This window comes from Mustela lutreola, chromosome 6 (assembly GCF_030435805.1).
Source record: "Mustela lutreola isolate mMusLut2 chromosome 6, mMusLut2.pri, whole genome shotgun sequence".
Classification (NCBI taxonomy): domain Eukaryota; kingdom Metazoa; phylum Chordata; class Mammalia; order Carnivora; family Mustelidae; genus Mustela; species Mustela lutreola.
The window spans coordinates 139,548,176-139,567,486 of record NC_081295.1 but is presented as its reverse complement, the minus strand read 5'-3'; the positions used below and the strand labels follow the sequence as shown (position 1 = coordinate 139,567,486).

The 19,311-nt window shown below is 46.8% G+C and overlaps 1 long non-coding RNA gene across 1 annotated transcript; it reads left to right on the top strand.

The window, feature by feature from the left end:
- The first annotated feature begins 8,207 nt into the window (after window positions 1–8,207).
- On the top strand, window positions 8,208–18,951 carry LOC131833247 (uncharacterized). Its single transcript, XR_009354371.1, has 2 exons — window positions 8,208–8,577; window positions 16,730–18,951. It is a non-coding gene; the product is annotated as an uncharacterized LOC131833247 (long non-coding RNA).
- Window positions 18,952–19,311: the final 360 nt, after the last annotated feature.

The following is a 19,311-nucleotide window of genomic DNA, read 5'->3' as shown; positions in this document are numbered from 1 at the left end:
CCTCCCCTATACCTGGAACCATTTGTGCCTTCATCAGCCGAGCTGTGCTACTCATCCTATCAACACTTCCAGCCTTCTTTCTCATCCACTGTCGGTTATGTTTTTCTCAGCAGCCAAAATGGCTTCCATTAGAGATTCCCCAATCAATAATGGTCATCAGATTCAAGTAAAAAGAACTTCATCCTGAGCCCCATGGTTTAGAGGGCTCAGCTTCAGCTTTCTAGACGTGTTCCACCTCAGACAGTGAGGATTCAATAGGACCAAAGGATCATGCTCAGGTAGAGACCATGGTCTTCCATGCTCTGAGTGCCCGGATTCTTGGAATCCCTGCCCAAGTGGGCCCATGATATCTAGAGTTTGCACACCCTCTTATCTGGCTGTGTTTCTAGTACGTGCAGCCTAGATCTAGGACGTGGACCAGAGACTACTGTTTAAGGGATACTGTGGACAGAGCTTGGAAATGGGGTCTAGGTTGTCCACATATGTGCACTCGAACCTTCTTGCAGTGACAGATGAAGCTGCATGTGCAAGCAGAAGCTGGGCAGTATGGAGGCCACACTGGCTCTCCCACGCTCTAATGTTTAGAAGGACAAGTCCAAAGAGTCTAAGAATTTTGAATCTGATCTTAGCTGTCCATGTCATTATGAAAGTACATTTGTCAAAGTTAGAGGATATATTGTATTTGATAGTTTATTAGGTTAATCTATAACTTTGAAATATTTGAACTTAGAGTTGTGGGCCTTCATTAACTCTCTTGCCCTGGTCCTGGCCCCTGTCCTTGAACAGGTCCATATATACCTGAAGTTCATCTGTGGATAGGCTCAACTTATTTCCTTTGAACTCCAGAATCACCACAAATCAAGGGATGCAGTCGAGTGTCTACCTTTAATGGAATACCTTATATCTAAGATGATACCCCAAGATCCTGTGGTTGAAGGAGCATGACCAAAAGCACCAGGGGACCTCTAGGGGGCAGTGTTGCCTAAGTCTCAACTCAGGCCCAGGTAAGGAACCCTGGTATACCCAGAAACCTTAAAAATGGTGACTGTAATTCACCAGCTCCTCCCATACTTCATGCCACAACCAGTTGAAATCTTGGCTGAGACTGTTTTACAAGATGAAGTTCAGTGGAAGAGGTAGGGCCAGTTTCTCAGCCTTCCTGAATATCACTTCTCCTTTTCAGGAAACTATACCCCTCTCCACTTTCCCCTGACCCATTAGGGAAGTCAGTATAGGGACATAATGGGCCTCAGAAGGGGCAAATCTGTTGAGCAATTACTTTCATTCATCCTTTGGTCAGACAAAGTCCATGGTCCCGAGGCTTTGAGTTCCTCCTGAGTCTGCCCTAGGTGTCATCAATGCTAGTTGCTCTGGGTGAAGGGCCAGGAGGCCCATATTTAAAGGAATCGCCCTTCACCTCCTGTGTAGGCTGAGCTAGGGGCCAGCCACAGGGATGAAGCACAGAAACTGACCTCAGGTACATACCAGGGCTTTAGAATCAGAAGGTCTTATGGTTTCTCCAAAAGCTGACATGAGAAATAACTTTTCCAGGCAAGTTATTCCCACCAGACTCAATTAACACCTTCAAGAGCTTGGGGTCAAGTGGGAGAGAAGAACCATTGGCTGGGTGTCTACTCCATGCCAGAAACAATTAGGAATTGATTTAGATACCTTTGTCAGTCCTCACAGCAATCAAATGGCTGATATCTATAAATCTGTGATTCCCACTTTACAGGGGGGGTGCCCAAGGTTCAGAGACATTGTAACAGGATGTTAAGACACAAGTTTTACCCGAAGCATGAAGATAACACATACTGTTTTCCAAAGAAAGGTGAGGGACAGAAATACAAACTTTTCAAGATTGGTCATGACTCTTGGATCCCTAAACCTCATGAAGAGGAGCGGAGGGGCACTGACAAAGAATGCTGTGTAGAGAGAGTTCTCAGTGTGCTTTGTGTCCCCCCTTCTCCCATTGCGGGGGCAGGAGTCGGGATGCTTTTCCTTCACCTCAAGTGTATGGAAAAGGGCTTTAGTGCTTCCACTTAGAAAGCAAAATGTGTGTCCCCTGTAGTTTGGGGGTACCCAGAGGACTGGTGTCTAACTCCTGCCTGATGAGTCTGAAGGCGAAGGCTGTTACTGCACTGGGTTTGGCCTGACCTAAATATGTCATGGTAAAGGACGTGTGATGGGCAAAGGATGGGTGACGAGAGAAAGCTAGGAAGGGGATGTCTTAATCCTGTCCTAAAAGGGCTTCCCTGGAGGGACAAAGGGATCCCCAATACAGAGAGTCTAGGGAGGCACATCCCGATGCCTAAGGACTTGTGAAGGGGTCATAGAGAACCAGAAACTACAGAGACGTATTTACTCAAGTCAAGAGAAAGAAGATGAGAGATCGTGGTGGATGAAGGGTCTCCCAAGAAGCCACAAGAGAAATTTCCAGAGAAACGATCAGCTTTAAACATTTGCCAAGTCTAGAACACGCCAGTGCTAGGTCTCTAGGTCAGGACCACTCCAGATGGCCAGAAGAAACATGAATCCTGCCGGAATGCTCATCCAAGGGCAGGGCCAGAACCAGCCGACCAGAGGGGCCAAGGGACACAAAATTCAATCTACTTCTGGGGCACCTGGCTGGCTCTGTTCTGTGGGGCCTGTGACTCTCGAACTCAGGGTTGTTAGTTTGAACCCCGCGTTGGGTGTGGAGATGACTTAAAAATAAAATCCTAAAAAACAATCAGCCTGCTTCTGATTATCTCTCAAAATGATAACGGGGTTTTTCCCAAAATAGGTAATTGTGACTTGTATGCATTGATGCAATCAGTTGTTAGCACTTTCTGTGTGTAAGGCATCGTTTATCTCATTTTGTTTTTTCACGATTTTTTTTTTAGAAGGCTCATTTTAGTGATGCAGGAAAAGAAGTCCATGCAAATGAAAACTGTCCATGCCTGTTCCTTTGGCAAGCAACAGGGGAGGCGAGAATGTGTCAGGAGTGAGCACTTGGCATAAACCAGCTCTCCGCGGGTCTCTTCCAGAAAACACAGCTGCACGAGGATCATGTGCAAAAGCAAGGCCTACTGGAAACATCCCTAAGTGTTAACACATGTGACATAAAATGCAAAACTCGAGCTTCAGACTCTTGACCCAAGAATGGAGAGTTCAGGAGAGCAGGCTCGAGCAGTGCAAAAGAGGCATGTTTGCATCTTCAAGTCTTTTTTCCTCGGCCGTGCATTGTACCTCTTGGTATATCAGCCAGGCAACTTGCAGAGGGAAAGCAGCCCACGACAGACCCTCTCCTCCCCAAATAGAAAAGTATACACAGTAGCCGCCCCCCCACAGTCACCATGTGAGCAGACACGGGTTCAAATATTTAAAAATGATCTCAAGCATTCATGCTTGTGTCTCTAGCCCTCTCTCCAGATCGCTCTTCACACACACACACACACACACACACACACACAATCTCTCTCTCTCTTCCTCTTCCCACTCCTCATCCCTTTCCCTTCCCTACTCTCCGTGGGTCCGCATAGTAGATGTTTTCTGTTTCTTAGATGCATCACACTCTCTTCAGCTTCTGTATGTACTCCCAACACCCTTCATCACCACAAACACACCACCTCCCCCTTAAGCCCCAAGTCAGTTAGGTACCAGCCCCACACCTACAGTCTCTTTCTACATTTGAATTGTCTGTCTTTTTGCATATCCTCTAAACTCTACGTTCCATGAAAGCAAGGAATGTGTCTTCCAGGCATGGACTTAACAAATAAATAGTGAGTACTCTTACTGTGCCAGGCTCAACTCAGAGGGAGACATCCCCTTGCTTCCTGTCTGGAACAGTGTGGGTATCTCCCCCAACTTGGCTGACCCAGCTGAATAGATAGATGAATGCCCTGACAATTAGGAATGTGTCGGTTAGGAATGTGTTCAACTACAGCAAAAATAAAACCTACATCATGGCTTAAATAAATAAGGAACTTATTTGACTCACACGAGAAGGTGGAGGTAGGCTGTGCACTGGTGGTAATCCCACAGGGCTGTCCGGGGCTTCGATCTTCCTTCTGTCTATTTTTAGTGTGTTTTATGACCCCCCCTTCCCAAAAATATGTCCATGTCTTGACCCCTGGTACTTGTGAATGTGATCTTATTTGGAAACAGGGTCTTTGTGGATGTCCTCATGTTCAGATGAGGTCATGCTGGAGTAGGGTAGGCCCTAAATCCAAGAAGAGAAGAGTCACAGACACAGAGAGAGGCCATGTGACAACACAGGCAGAGACTGGCATGATGCTCCTATGAGCCAAGAAGTGTCAAGGAGTGTCAGCAACACCAGAAGACAAAGAGGCAAGGAAGGATCCTCCCCTAGAGACGTCAGAGGGACACAGAGACCTGCTGATACCCCGATTTTGAACCTCTAGCCCCCAGAACGGTGAGGGGATACATTTCTGTGGTTTTAGGCCACCCAGTTTATAGTACTTTATTATGGTGGCCCTGGGAAATGAACAGCGTGTGACTTTCATCTTCATAGTTCTAGGACAGCAGCTACATTTCTAGACATCTGTAGTCTGCCCAGGAAAAAAGGGGGTTAGAGCAAAAGTCTGATGGGTCCTTCTAGTCTAGACTGCCCCTGTAGGAAGCTTTCCCGGAAGTGTGATCAGTGATACGGAGGAACGTCTCAGGGAACAGGACTGGGTCACATGACCACCCTCCAGCTGCATGGACGTCTGGGAAAGTGAGTATTTTTAGTTTTCAAATTCCACCGTTGAAGAGGGCAAGTGGGATCATAAATGACTGTGGGCTTGCTAATTCAAAGTCACATAATTCATATCATAAGGCCTGTCATTGTCCTGTTCAGGGCACGTGTGTCAATATACCTCCCATATCGCTCCTGTCCCCAGCAGATCCTTATTTAGCAAAGAAACACTGAGTTCATGAGAACGAGAGCCGTGGCACGGCTGACGGCTGGACGACTGCAATTAGGAATCAGCCTCTCATAGGCAGTAACAGGCGAGAAATAACTGCTCTTTTCTGGTCCAGCCCTATGACCAGGGCCGGGATAAGTCCAGCGAAGGAACCGTGCCTGAGGGAGAGAGCTGCCCGCGCACGGCTCCCGCTCCCTCATCCACCCACCCCTCTCTGCCCGCCAGCTGCTCTTCATCCCCTGCTGAAACTGGGAAACAGTCCCTGAGCCGCAAACTCAGCTCTTCAGAGACCAGGTCACAAGGACCGGCCACCCCTTAGCGTTTGGCTTTGAAAATGACACATGTCATAAATATAAATATCCTAAAATATCAACTATTTGAATATAGACTAGAATAGAACAACAAATAGAATATAGATTAGAAATGAAAAGTCTTCCTCTACCAGCAACCCCCATCACCTGCTCCCAGCCACATGTCCCTTAGCAGGTGCAATCACTAAGAACAATGGGGGGGTGCCTGGGTGGCTCAGTCGGTTAAGGGCCTACCTTTGGCTCAGGTCATGATTCCAGGGTCCTGGGATCGAGTCCTGCATCAGGCTCCCTGCTCAGTGAGGAGCCTGCTTTTCCCTTTACCTGCTGCTACTCATGCTTGCTCTCTCTCTCTCTCTCTAGTAAATAAAATCTTAAAAAAAGAAAAGTAGAGAAAAGAAAAAGAACGGTTGGCGTGTTTCTTCCAATTTGTCCTCATTTGTGCATTTACATACACACACCCCACACACACCGTGGACGGCTTGCATATTTCATAAATGCGATTACACAGCTACCCATTCATTTCATTTTGCAGTAGGTCTCAGTATTACTTGCAAGGATCTTCCCTGATTTATTGAAGCCCTCCCGTACTGCATGTTGGTGACGTGGCAAGTGATGTAGTGCCCAGACTTGAGCCAGACCGCCTGGGGTCGATCCCATTGCAATTCTGCCTCCTCCTACCCCGAGGCCCCTCACTATTTTGCATCCTTCCTCTGGACAGTGAGGCTCCTGAAATCCCTTCCAGCGTTGTCACGGGGGATTAAGTGAGCTCATTTATGTAAAGTGCTTCGTCTAGTGCTGACCCAGAGGAGGCTTTCTGTAAGTGTCAGCTGTTATTCACAGTAATGGCAATATTTGCCACTTTCCTACAATAATATTTTAGCAGTCACCATGTAGGCAGTCTTATGTGAGTATTTCTATGGGGCAGGTTTCTATTCCTAGAAGTGGAACTGCTGTATTCAGAGACACATTTAACTTTGCTAGGCGGGTACTAAGCTGCATCTTCACGAGAGAGAACATGTGTGTGTGATTGTCTATTTATTTGCACCTGAGCTATAACCCACGTTACCTCCAGTCCTGGGCAATCTGTGGGTTGGAATGGTGCATTAATGTTTTATTTTGCTCCCCAGATTACCATGAAAAGTGTTAATACCTTTTCACGGGTTTGTAAACCATTCTCTACCCTCGGTCCCTTTTTTCTTCTGTGAATCCACCAGCCACAAATTTTACTGATTTTCACGCTGAGTTATCTTTCTTTTTTCTTAAGGATTTGAATTGGCTTGCTAATAACCTTTAGCAATTATGCAGGCTACTCAGATTTTCACCCAATTTTCACCCACTGAACCTTTTGTCAGTCTGCCGTGCAAAATCATCACGTGTGTAGTGGTCAGTTATGACAATCTTTTCCTTCGGCATTTTGGGTCTTGCTCAGGGAGGCTTTTCCCACCCCAGCATATGGAAAACACTCCTCATTATCCAAGGATAATGGTTACCAAGGAAACAATGAAAAAAAAAAAGTTGGGGTTGAAATTTTATGTGGAACAGTAAAATTAAATAAGTGTTTCTTATACCTAACAGCATTTCCATTATAATTTGAACCATAAACTACTTTTCAAAATGAACAAGAAATAAATCAGGCTTTTACAGAGGGGGATTGTTTTTACCATTGAAATCTGTGATTGCATAATAGAGCAATCAGAAGAAATAAAAGTTTACAAAAATAGCTGCAGACAGTGTGAATTCTCCCCAGGGATTCTCTCTCAATCCTTTGATGTTTAAATCATCCCCTTTTGAAGAATGGATCCTGATTTGCTTATAAACTTTCTCTTCTTTGTTCCTTAACGGGTCTCCTGCTGCCAGGGTCTCCCCTGCCCATGGCTCTGCATGCCATCTGAGCTGGGACCCACCATCGTTTCATCAGCTGCATGAAGAGCCATACCCCTTGCCAGGTCTGCACTGTCATTGTGCCGTCTGTCAGCCCTGGCACAATGTCGCTGAGTATTCACAACACCAGGCTCCAAGCAAAGATATCCGAGATCAGGACAGATGTTTGAGCAGCGGAAGATTTTTAAATGTGGCCAATTCATTGCTTAATATTTTCATGATGTGTCTATTTTTGCTTTTTTTGTGTAACTTTATAACTTCAGAAACTCTGATCATGAAGTCTGGAATGATGAAGACTCCTGGAGTCTGCCATTCCATTTAAGTGACCCAATACTAAGGATATAGACTGAGCACTATTCTAAGCACAATAAATAAGGCACTGTCGCAGTCAGGGCTGTCTGGAGAAATAAATACAGATATTCATAGGATAAATATAGATAGATGCTTACATGGATAGATACATAGATACACACATACATACATACATACATGGAGAGATACATAATACATACATAGATACACACACACATAAATACATGGATACACACATACAAATACACATATTTACTCTGAGGAATCAGCTCATGTGATTCTGGAGGCTGGGAAGTCCCGTGATCTACCGTCGGCAAGCTGGAGAACAAGGGAAGCCGGGGGTAAGCCCCAGTCCGAGGGAAGAACGGCTGTCCCCACTCATGCACTTAGGCGGAAAGACTGAATCCTCCCTTTCTTCTTGTTCCTCCCCACCTTTTTGTTCCGTCGGGGCCCTCACAGATTGGATGAGGACCATCCACACTGGGGAGGGTGCCCTGCTTTACTCAGGCCCCTGAATCCAATGCGAATCCCTTCCAGAAATAATGTTTAAGCAGGTCCCTGAGCCCCTGTGCCCGGGGAAGCGGACACAGACCGCCGACCATCCCAGGGCGTTCCAGGCCTTACCACACCTGTGCTGTGTACTTTCTCCTCCACGGAAGGAACAGCGCACACCCAACGACCTTTGCCCCAACCCCTCCCTACAGCCCCCTCACACTCCCCCAGACAGCCTGACGCCACCAGCCCTACTTCCTCCTGAGCATTCCTATGAAAACCCTGGAAGGTTATCTCCAAAACCATCAGGGACAAATCACACTTACCACCCATGAGAACATACGTCCCTGGTCAGGACAGGAGGAAAGTTCGGAAGTGCGTTACCTACTGAACAGATGGGCCCTGTTCTCTCACCTGACGAGCAAGCAGGTGGGCGCAGGCTGGAAGGAAGACAGTTGTGCCTCTCACCGTCCCGAGCCAGGGCCTGACTCGTGTTTGACCACGTTCCCAAGTATGCTGTGTTCAACAACTACCTCTGAGCCTCTGAGGGATGTCAAAGTTCAAAGCCAGTGAGCTCTCCCCTCCAGCCTCCACGTCGTGGGCCCTCCCTGCCACCTAGACGTTTGGCTAGGGGAAGGAGATCGCTTCCCAGGTTTGGCACCGGAGCCTACGTGAGTATGATTCTGCATCAACTTGGTTGGGCCAATGTCCCCAGATGGCAGTTGGTCAGACATTATTTGGAATGTCTTTGGGAGGGTGTTTTTGGATGAGACTGACATTTAAATTAGGAGACCATGAGTGAGGCAGATTATCGGCCGTAAGAGGGGTGGGCCTCATCTAATCAGTGGACAGCCTGACTAGAACAAAAAGACTGAGCTTTCCAAGAAAGAGCAAATTCTGCCAGCAGATGGCCTTTGGACATGAATGGCAACATTGACTCGTCCCTGGGTCTCCAGGCTGCCAGCCCACCCTCTACATCTTGGACTCGATAGCCTTTATAACAGAATGAGCCAACCCCTTCGAAGAAATCTTTTTATGTAAATCTACATATATCCTATTGGCTCTGTTTGTCTGGACAACCTTGACTGATACTGTGAGTCAGGCCGGGCCTTCCGGTCCACTCATATGGGTCTGGTTTGGGAAAGGATATAGGAGGCCCGGGGACATTCTGTAATCTGGCATTACAGCGCCCAGGCACTTGCATTATTGCTGGTGATAAAATCAATATTTCAACCCTCTTCTGGGCTCCTTGCCTCTGTTCTCTATCAATCAAAGGAGGGAGGGCGATGAGCAGTAGACACCCTTAACCTTGGGCATTTATCCCAGCTGGTTTCCAAAGGGACCTCAAAGTCATTCACACAAAGTTATATAAATGACAGGAGCCTCATGTATTTTTTCCAAAGATACCCGAATTTCAAAAGGGAACAAATATTGCTGGTTCTCCTAGCAGCTTTGTTTTTCTTCTTTATAGTGTTATGATTCTTTGCTACATTCTCCGGCTAGCGGGTATAATTTGTGCACTGGAAAAATTAATGTGAATATAAATGGACTGTGTTTCACCATGTCCACCTCCCCCCCCAAATCATTGCTCTTTTCCTCTGGTGTTTGATGGTGAGCTGCCTGGCACCCCAGTCTAAAGCTGGATTCAACCTCTTTGCTTTCACAGGTTCATGCATACATCAGTAGATTTGCTGAACACGTTTTTCACGCAGCAGCCCTGTGCCCACGTGGTCCAGGAGTCCTCACAGGGGCTGGGTCCTCTGGACTCAGTTCACCCGAGTTCGTATCCCAGCTCTGCCCCTGCAAGTCCTGCGAGCTCAGTCCAGTCCCTTCATCTCTCTGGGCCTCGTGTTTGTTGGTGTAAGTGGAAAAGGCCAAACTGCAGATGAAGTGAGTTGGGCAGGGAAGCATTTAGGGCAGGGCTGGGTCACTGCAAACTCCCACTTCGTTCTCAGTTATGATCATTCCAGACGTTGCAAAGGGAATAGCTTCGGTGGGCGAAAGTGAAAGATGTTTCTGTCTGTCGGTCTCCATTTTCAGAGTGAAGGGGGAAGTGGTCCAGCTGTCGTTTGGAGGGAAGCAGACGACACACGAAGAGGGAAGGTAGAGGGATGGAGGGTAGCGATGGGCGTCCGGACACGTCCAGCCGCACCGGGCCGGATCTCGTGGTACCCTCCAGGGCGCGCGGCTGGGAACAGGGAGAAGGACCTGGGTTAGTCCAGGCTGGGTTTCACCTGGGTGTGAGGGAGCCGTCAGGAACACGGGTGTGGGCCGGAGAGTGGGCGGTGAAACAGACAGAAGCAGGAGCATTGTGCCCTACTTGTTTCTGTAGAGGACACCAGACTCTCCCATAATCAGCCTGAGCCACACCACCGGCTCTGTGCATGAGGAAGGCGGGATCCCTTTTACTTTTCAAACTGAATTCGGCTCAGGCTGCAGCATGCCAGATTAGCAGGAAGTTGAACATCTCCCATGTGGCTTCCTGCCAACGTCTTAGCATTGTCCAGCACTTCTCCTCCCCGCTCCCCCCATGTGCCTATTGGTGTCTCCAAAGCCGGTCCCCTCCAGTCACATGAAGGAGACCTGAGACAGATGCCCCTGGGGCTGAAGGAAACCACAGCCACCCCCAGAACTGGGCTGCTCCGGATTTAGCTGCCCAGCTAAATCACAAGAGGATCACAAGAGCTACAATTAAGCGCTCATCTTGTCTGATTCAAAGAAATCACTGGTGCTACTGTGGGTTTCAGGACATAATATTACAGCAAAATCTTACTTTCCAAGGGTATTTCCATACCGGAAGCCACACACCCAAACCAGCTCAGGCTCCCAAGATCCCCCTACAAGCGTGTACCCCACAGCAAGCAGATAGGTGCCGCCAATCAACACTACTCTCTCTGTAAGACAGTCTCAGCCAGAAGCCATCTCAATCTGCAGGGGTCTGAATGGCATTCAACCTCAAAAGGGAAAAGACTGGGGTTTCCGTTTCTTTCCTCACAGGAAGTTTCTGTTCTTTCTACACCTTGTTGACCAGAGGGATGGGTAGCCTCCACCAAGCCATCAAAAGGACTCTGCTCTGCCCCCACAGGACAAGGCTTGCTGCCCATTTCCAAAAACAAAGGACTCTCCCAGAACAGAGAAAATCTGACTTGCTGTCTAGTATCTCCACAGAGAAACAACTAGCAATGGCAGCTTCTCTCCATTAAAAAAAAAAAAAAAAAAAAAAAAAGTTAAAGATTAAAACTCAACGATAAACGACCTGATCTCAAAAAGAGCCGAAGACTTTAGTAGACAGCTCACCAAAGAAAGCAGACAGATATCAAATAAGCATATGAAAAGTTGCTCCACATCCTAGGTAATCAGAGAAATGCGAATTGAAACAACCATGAGATTCCACTATATGCCTATGAGAATGGCCCAAATCCAGAACACTAACAACACCAAATGCTGGTGAGGATATGAGCCCATAGGGACTCTCATTCATTCCTGGTGGGAATGCAAAATGGTGCAGCCACTTTGGAAGACAAACTGGTGGTTTCTTACAAAGCCAAACACAGTCTCACCATAAGATCCAACAACTGCGCTCCTTAATATTCACCCAAAGGAGCTAAAAACTCCTGCCCATACAAAAACGATGTACAGTTGTTATTAGCAACTTTATTTATAGTTGCCAAATCTTGGACGCAACCAAGATGCCCTTCAGAAGGTGAATGGATAAACGAACTCCACTTCATCCAGAGTGCTAAAAAGAAATGAGCTATCAAGCCTTAAAAATACACAGAAGAACCTTAAAGCCATATTACTAAGTGAAAGAAGCAATCTGAAAATGCTACACAGGGTATGCTCCCAACTATGTGACATTCTGGGAAATTCAAAACGAGGGAGATAGTCAGAAGATTAGTGGCTGCCAGGGGTTATGGAGGCGGGATGAATAGGGAGAGCACGGAGGATTTTTAGGGCAGTAGGAATACTCTGTAATACCATAATGATGGATCCATTTCATTAGACATTTTTCCAAACCCACAGAGTGGGCAACACCAGGAAGGAACCGTCATACTTCAGCACAGGTTCATCAATTGTACCCCATCTTCCACTCTGGTAGGAAATGTTGAAATGGGGGAGGCAGAGCAGGGGGTCTATGAGAAATCACTGTATCTTTCTCTCCATTTGGCTGTGAACCTAAAACTGCTCTACAAAAATAATCGTAAATATATTTTTAAGTGAAGAAATAATTGATCGCAGGTAGTGTCGCTGTTACTTCATTTGAGCAGTAGATGGATTAGAGAGAATACATTTCTTCTTTTGAGACTGGACCGCCTAGGACAGTGACCCTCATTTATTCACCCAACAAACATGGATTGTACGCCCACTGCGTCCCGGCACTGCCATATGCACTGGGGACATGGCCTTGCGCAAAAAGACGCAGTCCCCTACACTTGGGAAACTTGCGTAAGAATGTAAGCCGTACTAGGTAATGAATGCAACAGAGTTAAATAACACGATCAGGGGAAGGGAGGAAAAGCACAGTTTTCAGTAGGATGGTCTGGAAAGGCCTCTTCAATAAGACTTATAACAGAGAACTGGAGGATGTAAGAACCAAGCTTTCAGGCAGAAGGAAAGGGGAGGGCAGTGGGTGGGACCAAGGCTCTCAGGCCTGAGAAGGCTGGAGAGGGTAAGTCCCGGAGACAGTGGCAGGAGGTAAGACCAGAAGCCTGGGTATGGGCGCAGACCCTGCAGAGCCTTGAAGATCTCAGTGAGAACCTGGCATTTTACTCTGCGTGAGATGGGGAGCCACTGGGTGATTTTGAGCAGAGAAATGACATGGTCTTGTTTCCAGTTTAAAAGGACCAGGCTGGTCCTTGGCTCCTAGGTGGAGAGACAGGTTGTAAGAGGGACAAGGCAGCAGGAGGGAGACCTCGTAAGAGTTTTTTCTAACCATGTGAAGGTGACATGGGCTCAAACAAGACTGATGGGAGTGGTGGTGGAAGGAAATGGTAAAATGCTTGATTATGTCAATGGGATTTCGCAACGGGTTGGATGTGGGTATTCGAAAGGGTGAAGGAAGAGGCCAGAAGATGGTGCCATGGGCATTCCAGTATTTAAGGTTCAGACATAAAAGGAGAAACCAGACATGGCCTGTGATGTGGAAGGGAGAGCCAGGAGAGAGCAGAGTCTGGGGTGTGAGGAAAGTGTTTCGAGAAGAGACTCAGCAATGTCGTCAACTACGGTTGGGTCAAGATGAGGACTGAGACTTGACCACGGCATGTGTCAACATGGAAGTCATTTCTGGCCTTAACTCAGCTGTCGAGGTAGAGTGCTAGAGGCAAAAACCCAACTGGGAATAGACTCAAAAGAGGAAAAGAGAAGAGAAGAGAAGAGAAGGGGGGGGAGGGAGGGGAGGGGAGAGAAAAGAGCAAGCGGGGACAGCATGTACAGGAAACTCTTCTGAAGCAATTTGCTGTAAAGGAGAGCAGAAAAATGGGGTGGTCGCTAGAGGGGAGTCGGAGTGGTGAGGTAAGGTATTTGTGCTCTTGTTTTGTTTTGTATTAAGATGGTGAGTATCAGGAGGTTTGAGTCCTGATGGGAGGTGTCCATAGAGAGAGGAAAATCTCCCAAATCGATGATGGGAGACAGAGGGACATATTAGGAACACCGTCTTTGGGTGAGTGAGAAAGGAATGTCCAGTGCAGGAGAAGAAGTGGTGTTCTGAGATGGAGCCTAGAATAATTCATCCATTGTAATAGAAGCGAGGATCAGGCTTTGAGAAGTTGGCTGAGCTTTTTGCATCAGGCTTTCTTTTCAACTTTTGGCCATAAGGTGGCAGTAGATGGCTTCATATAAATCCAACAATCTTTAAAGAAGGCCTTTGGGAAAATGGCAAAAGCTTAAGTTGATTTTGAATTTTTTTTTAAGACGCGATGGGTGCTGGGAAGGTCTACACTGGTACCTCCTGGTCCTTCCGGCCGCATCTTAGAGTGTCTTCTCGATCAGTCCATCCCTGTCCAAACTTCCTAGATAGATCTGTAAGTCTTCCTGATCAAACTGCTAAAGGATGTGTGGTGCTATGCTGGAAAGAGCGCGGAGAAGAGTCCAGGCCATTGCCCAGGCGACCACTACTGGGACAGATCTGAGCATCACCAAGAGCAACTAGGAAGTGCTTGCTGCGGTCAGAGCAAGAGAGGCTTAGTGCCTGGACTCTGAGCGGGGTGCTGAGTATGGGAAGGACACGGGTGCTTAAACACATATTTAGGAGATCCTATCTGGCGGTAGAGAAGAGGGAGAACTCCAGACTGGGTCTCAGATCTCTAGCATGGGTGAACAGGAAGATGGTGCCCTGAACTGAACACAAGGGACAACACAGGAGGCAGAGACCATGGTTTTGCCCTGTGGAGTCTGAAGTACATGGACAACATTTGGGGAAAGCGTGCCATTTTCCACATAAACATGGCTCTTTCCAGAGAGCTCTAGGTTGAAATCACTGAATTGGTTACTGTCAGCAGTTAAAACATAAGAGTGGGTGACATCTGCTGGGCAGAGCATATAAAATAAGAAAAGCTATGTGCCCTGAGAATCACTAATATTTAGGAATGAGCAAAGGACAAGAAGTCCACCCAGAAAGAACAGTTGGAAAACCAGTTGGAGCTGGGGGAGTTGAGGCAGTAGTGGTAAATTTGGTTGTATTTGTCTGCGAAGAGCTGCCGTAACACAGGGCCACAGATGGGGCTGTGAAACAATAGAAATGTATTTGCTCACCATTCTGGAGGCTGGAAGTTCAAGATCAAGGTGTCATCAGGGTTGGTTCTCTCTAAGACCCGTCTCCTGGACTTGTGGATGGCAGTCTTTTCCCTGTGTCCTCATGCTGTCTGTCCTCTCTACGTGTCTTGTGTCTTCATGTCCTTTTCTTAGAAAGACACCAGTCCTACTTGGTTAGGTTTGACCTAAATACCTCCGCAAAGGCCTTTCTCCAAATAAAAAGTCACATTCTGATGTGCTACGGGTTAGTACTTCAGCACATAAATGTAGGGGGACACAATTTAGCCCATAAATATGGTTTGATCGTTAAACAGAGCACAGAGGCCCAATAATTTAAAGACGCAGGGACGCCTGGGTGGCTCAGTCAGTTAAATGTCTGACTTGATTTCAGCTTGGGTCATGATCTCAGGGTTGCGAGATTGAGCCCCCTGTCAGGCTCCAGGCTCAGCACAGAGTCTGCTTGAGGTTCTCTCTCTCTCTCCCCTCTCTCCCCCCTCCCCGTGTCCCTCCCACCCACCCAGCTCCCCCAGCTCACACACATACATGCACACACATGCTCTCTCTTAAAAAAAAAAAAAAAGATGCAAACTGCCCTTTGGTTTTGGCAATGCAGAAGTCATGGATCTCAGTTGCTGCTACAGGATAGCAGGGCATTACAGGAGGTTCCTGAATGGGAACAAACACTCTTTAGAGAAATGCAGACAAAGGCACATGCAAGGAGTGTTAAGAAGAGTAGCTATAATGTCTCTACTCACTTTTTCTCATTTGAGATGATCTCCAGAACAGGACAATTTCATTTACTGAGTACTTTTTAAGTGCTAGAAAAATTCATTAATCTTCACAACAAGTTGAGGAACTGAGTCTTCTGGGGGTTAAGCAATTTGCCCACAGGGACACGTCCGTAGGTGGCCAGGCTGGGAGTCACCCTCGCAGCTGTTTGAAAGCTTCAAAGCTCTCATCCTTCCCCACTTCGTCATGCTGCCTGTATTTAAAGCAGACAGTCAGCAAATTAGAGATGGGATATTTACTAAAAGTTCATTTGTAAGTCATTTGCTTGGATCTCGGAATACATTTTCCCATAGAAATGTGATCCATGGTGACTGGGCCCCCATCAGCCCACAAGTGGGCTGTTTCAGTTGTAATGTATGAGAAATGCTTTTCATATACTACCAAAAAGAGAAAAACCTAAGGCTTTTACCATACTAGTGATTAAATAAAACAGCAAAACAAGAATATCATTGAGCAAAAAGCTTTTGAAAATTATCTTAAATCCTAGGCCTTGATTAAATGTCGCTAAGGAAGTCAGTAGGGGAAGGCTCGGGGGCATTTTTTTTGAACGTGTGCATTTGAAATGTTTCTTTATTCTGTCCAATTTACTTCAAACATATGGTTCCCTCCCTGCTCTTTGACTCAAGCCACTCATTGGCCATGACTGGGAAGTTTCTTAACTCATAAATGTCATTTTAAGATGAATAGAATTTTTTTCAAAAATTAGTTAATATATGTAAAATATAAAATAGAGCCCGGCATGTAGTAAGTGGGTTATAGCGCTGGGTGATGGGGTCCGTGATCAAAGGAGCGAGACTGATACAAAGTGAAGGTCAAGCAAAGCTTTATTTCGCACCAGCACCGAGAATCAAACCGACCAGCCTGGGCCACCTCCTTCGGAGAGAGCGACCACTCCCAGCTTCACAGACTAGCTTTTACAGAGCAAAGGCCGTGTGGTTGAGCCTGGCCAATGAGATTTGTCTCCACCTGGCCTGACTCATCCCTGCATTCTGGGCTCTGTTATCTCCACCTGACCTGACCCGTCTTGTATTTGGGCTCTGTTATCAGGGACTGGTCGACCATATTTTACTGGTTTCCCAGACTTGCTTTTAAGTAAGTTCCTTGCGGGGGGGGGGGGGGGGGGACAGGGTGAGTTTAAGTTTTACTGCACAAACAACAAAATGGCTGTTTAACCGAGAAGGAGTTGCTCTGGCTAAGGAGGCCCCTACACTGGGTACCCTTCTGTAGGCTCTTTGAATGTATTAACTCTCTTATATTCATTCATTTAATTCTTTTTTTTTAAAGATTTTATTTATTTGACAGAGATCACAAGTATGCAGAGAGGCAGACAGAGAGAGAAGAGGAAGCAGGCTCCCTGCTGAGCAGAGAGCCTGATGCGGGGCTCGATCTCAAGACTCTGAGATCATGACCTGAGTCGAAGACAGAGGCTTTAACCCACTGAGCCACCCAGGTGCCCCATCACTCATTTAATTCTTGTATATCAACCCTACTATTGCCCCAGATTTGTATTGGGAAAATGGAGGCTCAGAAAGACAAGTAACTATCCCAAGGTAACACAGCTAGCCACGCGCAGAGCAGAAGTGCAAACCCAGACTTTTAATGGCCTTAAATGGGAGGAAAGATGCTAAAGAAGATGTGTGATGGCTAATTTTATGTGTCGATTTAGCTAAGCTAAGGGCACCATTTATTTGATCAAACACCAGTTCAGATATTGCTGTCAAGGTATTTTTTAGATGTGATTAATATATATCTCTTTTACAATTTTTTAAGAGAGCAGGAGGGTAGAGGGGTGGAGGGGCAAAGGGAGATGGAGAGCGAGAATCCCAAGCAATCCCCATGTCCAGCGTGGCACCCACTTGAGGCTCAATCTCACGACCCTGAGATCATGAACTGAGCCAAAATCAAGAGTCGGATGCTTAACCGGCTGAGCCACCCAGGAACCCTGATGTGATTAATATTTAAATCAGACTTTGGGTAAAGCAGGTGACCTTCCACAATGTGGGTGGGCCTCTTCCAATCAGTAAAAGGCCTTAAGAGCAAAGACTCAGAATACTCAAAAGAAGGAACTCTACCTCTCGACTGCCACACAGAAATTCTGCCTGAGTTCCCAGCCTTCAGAATCAAGATTACATCAGCTCTTCACTGAGTTTCCAGCCGGCTGGCCTGCCCTGCAAACTCCAGACTTGCTAGTCCTGACGACTGTGGGAGTGAACTCCTTTAAACTAAAAGTCTCTCTCATTCTTTTTCTTTCTCTCTAGAGAGGTAGATAGATAGATGGATACACAGGCAGACAGATGATAGATGGATAGACAGATGGATAGATGGATGGGTAGACAGACAGATGATATAGAGATCTTTGCTGGTCTGTTTCTCTGGAGAACCCAAGTACACATGGGGTAAACATTGCCCACAGTCACCAATAAGGCTGTGGAGCGAAGCTAGGCAAAAGGGAAAGCGACCACAGAGGAAGATGTGGTGAGGGAGTGTTGGTTCGTGTTATACTGGGAGCCAGATACCAGTTAGTAGAGTTGAGCCAAGGCAACCTGGCTTCTCCCAGTGAAAGAAGGAGTGTTGGAGAAAGTAGAGGACCTCCTCTGGCTGGAGCGTTGGAGTATGGGTGGGTGGAGGGAGTGAGCAACATGTAATTCAGAAACACTGAAGAAAAATCGGCACGAGGGGCTCCTGGGCGGCTCAGTGGGTTAAGCGTCTGCCTTCGGCTCAGGTCATGATCCCAGGGTCCTGGGTCGGAGCCCCACATCGGGCTCCTTACTCAGCAGGGAGCCTGCTTCTCCCTCTCCCTCTGTCTCTCCCCCTGCCCGTGTTCTCTCTCTCGCTCACTCTCTTTCAAATAAATAAACTTGAAGAAGAAAGGAAAAAGAAATAAGGAAAAACGGGCATGAACAAGCTGGGGAGGCTTTACACAGTCTCTCAGGCGTCCAGGAACTCCTTATTCAATAGTTTCATTACTTTCATCTTTACTCTTTCCCTAGGATTTTTGTCAGCCTTTTTGAGCTTTTTTGATCTACAATAAAGTTCTCCAATTTTTGAAGTTACAATCTGAGAGGTGGTAACAAATGTACATGGTCACATTGCCCATCACCGCAATTAGGATATGGAACATTTCCAGTGAGCGCTCCCAAAAGCTCCCTCGTGCCCCTTTGCAGTCCGTCCTCTCTCCTCACTACCTCCCTCTACCCCTCCCAGCCCCCACCCCCCACTCCCATCCCGCTGCCAATCAACTCCAAGGCAGCGTCTATCCCTGGGGCTTTGCAGAGGATTTCCTATGGGTGGAATCCCAGGGCATGCACTCGTCTGTGTTCAGCCACTCTCCTTTAGCATTATACTTTGGCGCTCCTTCCCTAGGGTTGCATTATCAGTAACTCATTCAGTTTGCTGAATAGCGTTTCATGATATGGATACACCAAATGTGGGTTCTGCGTACCAGCCGGACATTCGGATCATTTCCAGTTTTTTCGATGATGAATAAAGCTGCTACATGGAACATTCATGTACAGGCCTCTGTGTGGACACACATGTTTTCATTTCTTTGTGGTAAATATCTAGGCGTGGGATTGCCAGATCATGTGGTAAGTGTATATTTAATTTTATAGGAAGCTGCCAAATTCCTTTTCAAAGTGGCTGTATATGATACTGACAAGGCGAGGAAAGGGGGAAAGTAGGAAAAATCATCCTGCTGTTGTTTAGTGAAAAATCAATAAAAGGCTTTCAATAAGGAAAAGCAGTTTGGAATTAGCAGAGGGCTTCATTTCTATGTGCCATTCTTTTCCATGGGCCACAAAGTCAGAACCTGTTGCACTTTGACGTCTTCAGGTTAATGTAATGTGAGACGCGTATGACCATTCTTG